We start from the raw sequence: 15,000 nt of genomic DNA, 5'->3' as shown, positions 1-15,000 counted from the left end.
AGAAAGTTACATATTCCCAAACAGAAAAACTAGGATCACCTGATTTGAAAGTGGGATAACTTCTTCATCCTAACTCCTATGAGATTTATTTAACTTCCTAGTGATTCCCCACAAATTTATGTATCCAAATCAAGCTTCTTATATCGAAGTTGATCATAGTTTGATTAGAATGACGAACAATTTGTCATATTCCCAAACAGGAAAACTGGGAACAGCTGATTTGAAAGTGGGATAGCTTCTTCATCCTAACTCCTATGAGATTTATTCAACTTCCTCCTGATTCTCCACGACTTTATATATGCAAATCAAGCTTCTTTCATCGCGAAACAAGGATCCCCTGATTTGAAAGTGGGATATCTTCTTCATCCTAACACCAATGAGATTTATTCAACTTCATGGTGAGAATCTACTACTTTTTGTATCCAAATCAAGCTTCTTAAATCGTGGTTCATCTTGGTTTATTAGAATGACGAAAAAGTTTTCATATTCCCAAACATAAAAACTAGGATCATCTGATTTGAAAGTGGGATGGCTTCTTCATCCTAACTCCTACGAGATTTATTCAACTTCGTGGTGAAAATCCACGAATTTATGTATGCAAATCAAGCTTCTTACATCGCAGTTCATCTTGGTTTAGTCGAATGACGAAATAGTTGTCAGATTCCCAAACTTGAAAACTAGTATCACTTGATTTGAAAGTGGGATAGCTTCTTCATCTTAACTACTATGAGATTTATTCAACCTCCTTGTAATTTTCCACAACTTTACGTATCCAAATCAAGCTTCTTATATTGTGATTCATCCTGGTTTGATTAGAATGATGAAGAAGTTATCATATTACCAAACTGGAAAACTTGGATCCCCTAATTTGAAAATGGGATAGCTTCTTCATCCTGACTCCTATGAGATTTATTCAACTTCCTAGTGTTTCTCCACTATATTATGTATCAAAATGAACCTTCTTACATCACGGTTCATCTTGGTTTGATTAGAATTACGAAGAAGGTGTCATATTCCCAAACAGGAAAACTGAGATCACATGATTTGAAAGTGGGATAGCTTATTTATCCTAACTCCTATAAGATATATTCAACCTCCTGGTGATTCTAAACTACTTTTTATATGAATTCAAGCTTTTTGCATTGCGATCCATATTGGTTTGATTAGAATTACGAAGAAGTTGTCATATTCCCAAACGAGAAAACTGGGATCACCTGATTTGAAAGTGTGAAAGCTTCTTCATCCAAACTCCTATGAGATTTATTCCATTTCCTGGTGATTCTACACTACTTTATGTATCCAAATCAAGATTCTTACATCGTGATTCATCTTGGTTTGATTAGAATGACGAAGAAGTTGTTATATTCCCAAACATGAAATTTGGGATCACCTGATTTGAAAGTGGGATAGCTTCTTCATATTATCTCCTATGAGATTTATTCAACATCCTAGTGGTTCTCCACGAGTTTATGTATCAAAATACAGATTCTTACATCGCGATTCATCCTACTTCGATTAGAATGACAAAGATGTTGTCATATTCCCAAACAGGAAAAGTGGGGTCACCTGATTGGAAATTGAGATAGTTTTTTCCTCCTAACACATGTGAGATTTATTCAACTTCATGGTGAAAATCCACTACTTTATGTATCCAAATCAAGCTTCTCACATCGCGGTTCATCTTGGTTTATTAGAATGACAAAAAAATTGTCATATTCCCAAACATGAAAACTAGGATCACCTTATTTGTAAGTGGCATTGCTTCTTTATCCTAACTCCTATGAGATTTATTCAAATTCCTAGTGAAAATCCATGACTTTATGTATCCAAATCAAGCATCTTACATCGCGGTTCATCTTGGTTTTATTAGAATTACGAAAAAGTTGTCATATTCCCAAACATAAAAACTGGGATCACCTGATTTGAAAGTGGGATAGCTTCGTCATCTTAACTCCTATGAGATTTATTCAACTTCCTAGTGATTCTCCACTACATTATGTGTCCAAATACAGCTTCTTACATCGCAGTTGATCATAGTTTGATTAGAATAACGAAGAATTCGTCATATTCCCAAAAAGGAAAACTGGAACACCTGATTTGAAAGTGGGATAGCTTCTTCATCCTAACTCCTATGAGATTTATTCAACTTCCTACTGAAAATCCATGACTTTATGTATCCAAATCAAGCATCTTACATCGCGGTTAATCTTGGTTTGATTAGAATGACGAAGAAGTTGTCATATTCCCAAACATAAAAACTGGGATCACCTGATTTGAAATTAGGATAGCTTCTTCATCCTAAATTCTATGTTATTTATTCAACTCCCTGGTCATTGTCCACTACTTTGTGAATCCAAATGAAGTTTTTTATATCGTGGTTGATCCTGGTTTGATAAGAATGACGAAGAAAGTTACATATTCCCAAACAGAAAAACTAGGATCACCTGATTTGAAAGTGGGATAACTTCTTCATCCTAACTCCTATGAGATTTATTTAACTTCTAGTGATTCCCCACAAATTTATGTATCCAAATCAAGCTTCTTATATCGAAGTTGATCATAGTGTGATTAGAATGACGAACAATTTGTCATATTCCCAAACAGGAAAAACTGGGAACAGCTGATTTGAAAGTGGGATAGCTTCTTCATCCTAACTCCTATGAGATTTATTCAACTTCCTCCTGATTCTCCACGACTTTATATATGCAAATCAAGCTTCTTTCATCGCGGTTCATCTTAGTTTGATTACAGTGACGAAAAAGTTGTCATATTCCAAAACATGAAAACTGAGATCACCAGATTTGAAAGTAGGATAGCTTCTTCATCATAACTCCTACGAAATTTACTAAACTTCCTAGTGATTTTCCACGACTTTATGTATCCAAATCAATCTTCTTAGATCGCGATTCATCTTGGTTTGATTAGAATGACGAAAAAGTTCATATTCCCAAACAGCGAAACAAGGATCCCCTGATTTGAAAGTGGGATATCTTCTTCATCCTAACACCAATGAGATTTATTCAACTTCATGGTGAGAATCTACTACTTTTTGTATCCAAATCAAGCTTCTTAAATCGTGGTTCATCTTGGTTTATTAGAATGACGAAAAAGTTTTCATATTCCCAAACATAAAAACTAGGATCATCTGATTTGAAAGTGGGATTGCTTCTTCATCCTAACTCCTACGAGATTTATTCAACTTCGTGGTGAAAATCCACGAATTTATGTATGCAAATCAAGCTTCTTACATCGCAGTTCATCTTGGTTTAGTCGAATGACGAAATAGTTGTCAGATTCCCAAACTTGAAAACTAGTATCACTTGATTTGAAAGTTGGATAGCTTCTTCATCTTAACTACTATGAGATTTATTCAACCTCCTTGTAGTTTTCCACAACTTTATGTATCCAAATCAAGCTTCTTATATTGTGATTCATCCTGGTTTGATTAGAATGATGAAGAAGTTATCATATTACCAAACTGGAAAACTTGGATCCCCTAATTTGAAAGTGGGATAGCTTCTTCATCCTGACTCCTATGAGATTTATTCAACTTCCTAGTGTTTCTCCACTATATTATCTATCAAAATGAACCTTCTTACATCACGGTTCATCTTGGTTTGATTAGAATTACGAAGAACGTGTCATATTCCCAAACAGGAAAACTGAGATCACATGATTTGAAAGTGGGATAGCTTATTTATCCTAACTCCTATAAGATATATTCAACCTCCTGGTGATTCTAAACTACTTTTTATATGAATTCAAGCTTTTTGCATTGCGATCCATATTGGTTTGATTAGAATTACGAAGAAGTTGTCATATTCCCAAACGAGAAAACTGGGATCACCTGATTTGAAAGTGTGAAAGCTTCTTCATCCAAACTCCTATGAGATTTATTCCATTTCCTGGTGATTCTACACTACTTTATGTATCCAAATCAAGATTCTTACATCGTGATTCATCTTGGTTTGATTAGAATGACGAAGAAGTTGTTATATTCCCAAACATGAAATTTGGGATCACCTGATTTGAAAGTGGGATAGCTTCTTCATATTATCTCCTATGAGATTTATTCAACATCCTAGTGGTTCTCCACGAGTTTATGTATCAAAATACAGATTCTTACATCGCGATTCATCCTACTTCGATTAGAATGACAAAGATGTTGTCATATTCCCAAACAGGAAAAGTGGGGTCACCTGATTGGAAATTGAGATAGTTTTTTCCTCCTAACACATGTGAGATTTATTCAATTTCATGGTGAAAATCCACTACTTTATGTATCCAAATCAAGCTTCTCACATCGCGGTTCATCTTGGTTTATTAGAATGACAAAAAAATTGTCATATTCCCAAACATGAAAACTAGGATCACCTTATTTGTAAGTGGCATTGCTTCTTTATCCTAACTCCTATGAGATTTATTCAAATTCCTAGTGAAAATCCATGACTTTATGTATCCAAATCAAGCATCTTACATCGCGGTTCATCTTGGTTTTATTAGAATTACGAAAAAGTTGTCATATTCCCAAACATAAAAACTGGGATCACCTGATTTGAAAGTGGGATAGCTTCGTCATCTTAACTCCTATGAGATTTATTCAACTTCCTAGTGATTCTCCACTACATTATGTGTCCAAATACAGCTTCTTACATCGCAGTTGATCATAGTTTGATTAGAATAACGAAGAATTCGTCATATTCCCAAAAAGGAAAACTGGAACACCTGATTTGAAAGTGGGATAGCTTCTTCATCCTAACTCCTATGAGATTTATTCAACTTCCTACTGAAAATCCATGACTTTATGTATCCAAATCAAGCATCTTACATCGCGGTTAATATTGGTTTGATTAGAATGACGAAGAAGTTGTCATATTCCCAAACATAAAAACTGGGATCACCTGATTTGAAATTAGGATAGCTTCTTCATCCTAAATTCTATGTTATTTATTCAACTCCCTGGTCATTGTCCACTACTTTGTGAATCCAAATGAAGTTTTTTATATCGTGGTTGATCCTGGTTTGATAAGAATGACGAAGAAAGTTACATATTCCCAAACAGAAAAACTAGGATCACCTGATTTGAAAGTGGGATAACTTCTTCATCCTAACTCCTATGAGATTTATTTAACTTCTAGTGATTCCCCACAAATTTATGTATCCAAATCAAGCTTCTTATATCGAAGTTGATCATAGTGTGATTAGAATGACGAACAATTTGTCATATTCCCAAACAGGAAAAACTGGGAACAGCTGATTTGAAAGTGGGATAGCTTCTTCATCCTAACTCCTATGAGATTTATTCAACTTCCTCCTGATTCTCCACGACTTTATATATGCAAATCAAGCTTCTTTCATCGCGGTTCATCTTAGTTTGATTACAGTGACGAAAAAGTTGTCATATTCCAAAACATGAAAACTGAGATCACCAGATTTGAAAGTAGGATAGCTTCTTCATCATAACTCCTACGAAATTTACTAAACTTCCTAGTGATTTTCCACGACTTTATGTATCCAAATCAATCTTCTTAGATCGCGATTCATCTTGGTTTGATTAGAATGACGAAAAAGTTCATATTCCCAAACAGCGAAACAAGGATCCCCTGATTTGAAAGTGGGATATCTTCTTCATCCTAACACCAATGAGATTTATTCAACTTCATGGTGAGAATCTACTACTTTTTGTATCCAAATCAAGCTTCTTAAATCGTGGTTCATCTTGGTTTATTAGAATGACGAAAAAGTTTTCATATTCCCAAACATAAAAACTAGGATCATCTGATTTGAAAGTGGGATTGCTTCTTCATCCTAACTCCTACGAGATTTATTCAACTTCGTGGTGAAAATCCACGAATTTATGTATGCAAATCAAGCTTCTTACATCGCAGTTCATCTTGGTTTAGTCGAATGACGAAATAGTTGTCAGATTCCCAAACTTGAAAACTAGTATCACTTGATTTGAAAGTTGGATAGCTTCTTCATCTTAACTACTATGAGATTTATTCAACCTCCTTGTAGTTTTCCACAACTTTATGTATCCAAATCAAGCTTCTTATATTGTGATTCATCCTGGTTTGATTAGAATGATGAAGAAGTTATCATATTACCAAACTGGAAAACTTGGATCCCCTAATTTGAAAGTGGGATAGCTTCTTCATCCTGACTCCTATGAGATTTATTCAACTTCCTAGTGTTTCTCCACTATATTATCTATCAAAATGAACCTTCTTACATCACGGTTCATCTTGGTTTGATTAGAATTACGAAGAACGTGTCATATTCCCAAACAGGAAAACTGAGATCACATGATTTGAAAGTGGGATAGCTTATTTATCCTAACTCCTATAAGATATATTCAACCTCCTGGTGATTCTAAACTACTTTTTATATGAATTCAAGCTTTTTGCATTGCGATCCATATTGGTTTGATTAGAATTACGAAGAAGTTGTCATATTCCCAAACGAGAAAACTGGGATCACCTGATTTGAAAGTGTGAAAGCTTCTTCATCCAAACTCCTATGAGATTTATTCCATTTCCTGGTGATTCTACACTACTTTATGTATCCAAATCAAGATTCTTACATCGTGATTCATCTTGGTTTGATTAGAATGACGAAGAAGTTGTTATATTCCCAAACATGAAATTTGGGATCACCTGATTTGAAAGTGGGATAGCTTCTTCATATTATCTCCTATGAGATTTATTCAACATCCTAGTGGTTCTCCACGAGTTTATGTATCAAAATACAGATTCTTACATCGCGATTCATCCTACTTCGATTAGAATGACAAAGATGTTGTCATATTCCCAAACAGGAAAAGTGGGGTCACCTGATTGGAAATTGAGATAGTTTTTTCCTCCTAACACATGTGAGATTTATTCAATTTCATGGTGAAAATCCACTACTTTATGTATCCAAATCAAGCTTCTCACATCGCGGTTCATCTTGGTTTATTAGAATGACAAAAAAATTGTCATATTCCCAAACATGAAAACTAGGATCACCTTATTTGTAAGTGGCATTGCTTCTTTATCCTAACTCTATGAGATTTATTCAAATTCCTAGTGAAAATCCATGACTTTATGTATCCAAATCAAGCATCTTACATCGCGGTTCATCTTGGTTTTATTAGAATTACGAAAAAGTTGTCATATTCCCAAACATAAAAACTGGGATCACCTGATTTGAAAGTGGGATAGCTTCGTCATCTTAACTCCTATGAGATTTATTCAACTTCCTAGTGATTCTCCACTACATTATGTGTCCAAATACAGCTTCTTACATCGCAGTTGATCATAGTTTGATTAGAATAACGAAGAATTCGTCATATTCCCAAAAAGGAAAACTGGAACACCTGATTTGAAAGTGGGATAGCTTCTTCATCCTAACTCCTATGAGATTTATTCAACTTCCTACTGAAAATCCATGACTTTATGTATCCAAATCAAGCATCTTACATCGCGGTTAATATTGGTTTGATTAGAATGACGAAGAAGTTGTCATATTCCCAAACATAAAAACTGGGATCACCTGATTTGAAATTAGGATAGCTTCTTCATCCTAAATTCTATGTTATTTATTCAACTCCCTGGTCATTGTCCACTACTTTGTGAATCCAAATGAAGTTTTTTATATCGTGGTTGATCCTGGTTTGATAAGAATGACGAAGAAAGTTACATATTCCCAAACAGAAAAACTAGGATCACCTGATTTGAAAGTGGGATAACTTCTTCATCCTAACTCCTATGAGATTTATTTAACTTCTAGTGATTCCCCACAAATTTATGTATCCAAATCAAGCTTCTTATATCGAAGTTGATCATAGTGTGATTAGAATGACGAACAATTTGTCATATTCCCAAACAGGAAAAACTGGGAACAGCTGATTTGAAAGTGGGATAGCTTCTTCATCCTAACTCCTATGAGATTTATTCAACTTCCTCCTGATTCTCCACGACTTTATATATGCAAATCAAGCTTCTTTCATCGCGGTTCATCTTAGTTTGATTACAGTGACGAAAAAGTTGTCATATTCCAAAACATGAAAACTGAGATCACCAGATTTGAAAGTAGGATAGCTTCTTCATCATAACTCCTACGAAATTTACTAAACTTCCTAGTGATTTTCCACGACTTTATGTATCCAAATCAATCTTCTTAGATCGCGATTCATCTTGGTTTGATTAGAATGACGAAAAAGTTCATATTCCCAAACAGCGAAACAAGGATCCCCTGATTTGAAAGTGGGATATCTTCTTCATCCTAACACCAATGAGATTTATTCAACTTCATGGTGAGAATCTACTACTTTTTGTATCCAAATCAAGCTTCTTAAATCGTGGTTCATCTTGGTTTATTAGAATGACGAAAAAGTTTTCATATTCCCAAACATAAAAACTAGGATCATCTGATTTGAAAGTGGGATTGCTTCTTCATCCTAACTCCTACGAGATTTATTCAACTTCGTGGTGAAAATCCACGAATTTATGTATGCAAATCAAGCTTCTTACATCGCAGTTCATCTTGGTTTAGTCGAATGACGAAATAGTTGTCCGATTCCCAAACTTGAAAACTAGTATCACTTGATTTGAAAGTTGGATAGCTTCTTCATCTTAACTACTATGAGATTTATTCAACCTCCTTGTAGTTTTCCACAACTTTATGTATCCAAATCAAGCTTCTTATATTGTGATTCATCCTGGTTTGATTAGAATGATGAAGAAGTTATCATATTACCAAACTGGAAAACTTGGATCCCCTAATTTGAAAGTGGGATAGCTTCTTCATCCTGACTCCTATGAGATTTATTCAACTTCCTAGTGTTTCTCCACTATATTATCTATCAAAATGAACCTTCTTACATCACGGTTCATCTTGGTTTGATTAGAATTACGAAGAACGTGTCATATTCCCAAACAGGAAAACTGAGATCACATGATTTGAAAGTGGGATAGCTTATTTATCCTAACTCCTATAAGATATATTCAACCTCCTGGTGATTCTAAACTACTTTTTATATGAATTCAAGCTTTTTGCATCGCGATCCATATTGGTTTGATTAGAATTACGAAGAAGTTGTCATATTCCCAAACGAGAAAACTGGGATCACCTGATTTGAAAGTGTGAAAGCTTCTTCATCCAAACTCCTATGAGATTTATTCCATTTCCTGGTGATTCTACACTACTTTATGTATCCAAATCAAGATTCTTACATCGTGATTCATCTTGGTTTGATTAGAATGACGAAGAAGTTGTTATATTCCCAAACATGACAACTAGGATCACCTGATTTGAAAGTGGGATAGCTTCTTCATATTATCTCCTATGAGATTTATTCAACATCCTAGTGGTTCTCCACGAGTTTATGTATCAAAATACAGATTCTTACATCGCGATTCATCCTACTTCGATTAGAATGACAAAGATGTTGTCATATTCCCAAACAGGAAAAGTGGGGTCACCTGATTTGAAATTGAGATAGTTTTTTCCTCCTAACACATGTGAGATTTATTCAACTTCATGGTGAAAATCCATTACTTTATGTATCCAAATCAAGCTTCTCACATCGCGGTTCATCTTGGTTTATTAGAATGACAAAAAAATTGTCATATTCCCAAACATGAAAACTAGGATCACCTTATTTGTAAGTGGCATTGCTTCTTTATCCTAACTCCTATGAGATTTATTCAAATTCCTAGTGAAAATCCATGACTTTATGTATCCAAATCAAGCATCTTACATCGCGGTTCATCTTGGTTTTATTAGAATTACGAAAAAGTTGTCATATTCCCAAACATAAAAACTGGGATCACCTGATTTGAAAGTGGGATAGCTTCGTCATCTTAACTCCTATGAGATTTATTCAACTTCCTAGTGATTCTCCACTACATTATGTGTCCAAATACAGCTTCTTACATCGCAGTTGATCATAGTTTGATTAGAATAACGAAGAATTCGTCATATTCCCAAAAAGGAAAACTGGAACACCTGATTTGAAAGTGGGATAGCTTCTTCATCCTAACTCCTATGAGATTTATTCAACTTCCTACTGAAAATCCATGACTTTATGTATCCAAATCAAGCATCTTACATCGCGGTTAATCTTGGTTTGATTAGAATGACGAAGAAGTTGTCATATTCCCAAACATAAAAACTGGGATCACCTGATTTGAAATTAGGATAGCTTCTTCATCCTAAATTCTATGTTATTTATTCAACTCCCTGGTCATTGTCCACTACTTTGTGAATCCAAATGAAGTTTTTTATATCGTGGTTGATCCTGGTTTGATAAGAATGACGAAGAAAGTTACATATTCCCAAACAGAAAAACTAGGATCACCTGATTTGAAAGTGGGATAACTTCTTCATCCTAACTCCTATGAGATTTATTTAACTTCTAGTGATTCCCCACAAATTTATGTATCCAAATCAAGCTTCTTATATCGAAGTTGATCATAGTGTGATTAGAATGACGAACAATTTGTCATATTCCCAAACAGGAAAAACTGGGAACAGCTGATTTGAAAGTGGGATAGCTTCTTCATCCTAACTCCTATGAGATTTATTCAACTTCCTCCTGATTCTCCACGACTTTATATATGCAAATCAAGCTTCTTTCATCGCGGTTCATCTTAGTTTGATTACAGTGACGAAAAAGTTGTCATATTCCAAAACATGAAAACTGAGATCACCAGATTTGAAAGTAGGATAGCTTCTTCATCATAACTCCTACGAAATTTACTAAACTTCCTAGTGATTTCCACGACTTTATGTATCCAAATCAATCTTCTTAGATCGCGATTCATCTTGGTTTGATTAGAATGACGAAAAAGTTCATATTCCCAAACAGCGAAACAAGGATCCCCTGATTTGAAAGTGGGATATCTTCTTCATCCTAACACCAATGAGATTTATTCAACTTCATGGTGAGAATCTACTACTTTTTGTATCCAAATCAAGCTTCTTAAATCGTGGTTCATCTTGGTTTATTAGAATGACGAAAAAGTTTTCATATTCCCAAACATAAAAACTAGGATCATCTGATTTGAAAGTGGGATTGCTTCTTCATCCTAACTCCTACGAGATTTATTCAACTTCGTGGTGAAAATCCACGAATTTATGTATGCAAATCAAGCTTCTTACATCGCAGTTCATCTTGGTTTAGTCGAATGACGAAATAGTTGTCAGATTCCCAAACTTGAAAACTAGTATCACTTGATTTGAAAGTTGGATAGCTTCTTCATCTTAACTACTATGAGATTTATTCAACCTCCTTGTAGTTTTCCACAACTTTATGTATCCAAATCAAGCTTCTTATATTGTGATTCATCCTGGTTTGATTAGAATGATGAAGAAGTTATCATATTACCAAACTGGAAAACTTGGATCCCCTAATTTGAAAGTGGGATAGCTTCTTCATCCTGACTCCTATGAGATTTATTCAACTTCCTAGTGTTTCTCCACTATATTATCTATCAAAATGAAGCTTCTTACATCACGGTTCATCTTGATTTGATTAGAATTACGAAGAACGTGTCATATTCCCAAACAGGAAAACTGAGATCACATGATTTGAAACTGAGATAGCTTCTTTATCCTAACTCCTATAAGATATATTCAACCTCCTGGTGATTCTATACTACTTTTTTATATGAAATCAAGCTTTTGCATCGCGATCCATATTGGTTTGATTAGAATTACGAAGAAGTTGTCATATTCCCAAATAGGAAAACTGGGATCACCTGATTTGAAAGTGTGAAAGCTTCTTCATCCAAACTCCTGTGAGATTTATTCCATTTCCTGGTGATTCTACACTACTTTATGTATCCAAATCAAGATTCTTACATCGTGATTCATCTTGGTTTGATTAGAATGACGAAGAAGTTGTTATATTCCCAAACATGACAACTAGGATCACCTGATTTGAAAGTGGGATAGCTTCTTCATATTATCTCCTATGAGATTTATTCAACATCCTAGTGGTTCTCCACGAGTTTATGTATCAAAATATAGATTCTTACATCGCGATTCATCCTACTTCGATTAGAATGACAAAGATGTTGTCATATTCCCAAACAGGAAAAGTGGGGTCACCTGATTTGAAATTGAGATAGTTTTTTCTTCCTAACACATGTGAGATTTATTCAACTTCATGGTGAAAATCCACTACTTTATGTATCCAAATCAAGCTTCTTACATCGCGGTTCATCTTGGTTTATTAGAATGACAAAAAAATTGTCATATTCCCAAACATGAAAACTAGGATCACCTGATTTGTAAGTGGCATTGCTTCTTTATCCTAACTCCTATGAGATTTATTCAAATTCCTAGTGAAAATGCATGACTTTATGTATCCAAATCAAGCATCTTACATCGCGGTTCATCTTGGTTTTATTAGAATTACGAAAAAGTTGTCATATTCCCTAACATAAAAATTGGGATCACCTGATTTGAAAGTGGGATAGCTTCGTCATCTTAACTCCTATGAGATTTATTCAACTTCCTAGTGATTCTCCATAACTTTATGTGTCCAAATACAGCTTCTTACATCGCAGTTGATCATAGTTTGATTAGAATGACGAAGAATTTGTCATATTCCCAAAAAGGAAAAATGGAACACCTGATTTGAAAGTGGGATAGCTTCTTCATCCTAACTCCTATGAGATTTATTCAACTTCCTAGTGAAAATCCATGACTTTATGTATCCAAATCAAGCATCTTACATCGCGGTTAATCTGGTTTGATTAGAATGACGAAGAAGTTGTCATATTCCCAAACATAAAAACTGGGATCACCTGATTTGAAATTAGGATAGCTTCTTCATCCTAAATCCTATGTTATTTATTCAACTCCTTGTCATTGTCCACTACTTTGTGTATCCAAATGAAGCTTCTTATATCGTTGTTGATCCTGGTTTGATAAGAATGACGAAGAAGTTGTCATATTCCCAAATAGAAAAACTAGGATCACCTGATTTGAAAGTGGGATAACTTCTTCATCCTAACTCCTATGAGATTTATTTAACTTCCTAGTGATTCCCCACAAATTTATGTATCCAAATCAAGCTTCTTTCATCGCGGTTCACCGTAGTTTGATTACAGTGATGAAAAAGTTGTCATATTCCCAAACAGGAAAACTGGGATCACCTTATTTGAAAGTAGGAGAGCTTGTTCATAATAACTCCTATGAGATTTACTCAAGTTCCTAGTGATTCTCCACGACTTTATGTATCCAAACAATCTTCTTAGATCGTGATTCATCTTAGTTTGATTACAGTGACGAAAAAGTTGTCATATTCCCAAACATGAAAACTGGGATCACCAGATATGAAAGTAGGATAGCTTCTTCATCATAACTCCAATGATATTTATTCAACTTCATGGTAAAAATCTACTACTTTTTGTGTCGAAATCAAGCTTCTTAAATCGTGGTTCATCTTGGTTTATTAGAATGACGAAAAAGTTGTCATATTCCCAAACATAAAAACTAGGATCACCTGATTTGAAAGTGGGATGGCTTCTTCATCCTAACTCCTACGAGATTTATTCAACTTCGTAAATCCACGAATTTATGTATGCAAATCAAGCTTCTTACATCGCGGTTCATCTTGGTTTATTAGAATGACAAAAAAATTGTCATATTCCCAAACATGAAAACTAGGATCACCTGATTTGTAAGTGGCATTGCTTCTTTATCCTAACTCCTATGAGATTTATTCAAATTCCTAGTGAAAATCCATGACTTTATGTATCCAAATCAAGCATCTTACATCGCGGTTCATCTTGGTTTTATTAGAATTACGAAAAAGTTGTCATATTCCCTAACATAAAAACTGGGATCACCTGATTTGAAAGTGGGATAGCTTCGTCATCTTAACTCCTATGAGATTTATTCAACTTCCTAGTGATTCTCCATAACTTTATGTGTCCAAATACAGCTTCTTACATCGCAGTTGATCATAGTTTGATTAGAATGACGAAGAATTTGTCATATTCCCAAAAAGGAAAAATGGAACACCTGATTTGAAAGTGGGATAGCTTCTTCATCCTAACTCCTATGAGATTTATTCAACTTCCTAGTGAAAATCCATGACTTTATGTATCCAAATCAAGCATCTTACATCGCGGTTAATCTTGGTTTGATTAGAATGACGAAGAAGTTGTCATATTCCCAAACATAAAAACTGGGATCACCTGATTTGAAATTAGGATAGCTTCTTCATCCTAAATCCTATGTTATTTATTCAACTCCTTGTCATTGTCCATTGTCCACTACTTTGTGTATCCAAATGAAGCTTCTTATATCGTTGTTGATCCTGGTTTGATAAGAATGACGAAGAAGTTGTCATATTCCCAAACAGAAAAACTAGGATCACCTGATTTGAAAGTGGGATAACTTCTTCATCCTAACTCCTATGAGATTTATTTAACTTCCTAGTGATTCCCCACAAATTTATGTATCCAAATCAAGCTTCTTTCATCGCGGTTCACCGTAGTTTGATTACAGTGATGAAAAAGTTGTCATATTCCCAAACAGGAAAACTGGGATCACCTTATTTGAAAGTAGGAGAGCTTGTTCATCATAACTCCTATGAGATTTACTCAAGTTCCTAGTGATTCTCCACGACTTTATGTATCCAAACAATCTTCTTAGATCGTGATTCATCTTAGTTTGATTACAGTGACGAAAAAGTTGTCATATTCCCAAACATGAAAACTGGGATCACCAGATATGAAAGTAGGATAGCTTCTTCATCATAACTCCAATGATATTTATTCAACTTCATGGTAAAAATCTACTACTTTTTGTGTCGAAATCAAGCTTCTTAAATCGTGGTTCATCTTGGTTTATTAGAATGACGAAAAAGTTGTCATATTCCCAAACATAAAAACTAGGATCACCTGATTTGAAAGTGGGATGGCTTCTTCATCCTAACTCCTACGAGATTTATTCAACTTCGTAAATCCACGAATTTATGTATGCAAATCAAGCTTCTTA

This window comes from Brassica napus, unplaced genomic scaffold (genome assembly GCF_020379485.1).
Source record: "Brassica napus cultivar Da-Ae unplaced genomic scaffold, Da-Ae ScsIHWf_1093;HRSCAF=1557, whole genome shotgun sequence".
NCBI classification, from domain to species: domain Eukaryota; kingdom Viridiplantae; phylum Streptophyta; class Magnoliopsida; order Brassicales; family Brassicaceae; genus Brassica; species Brassica napus.
This window is presented reverse-complemented; position numbering follows the sequence as displayed.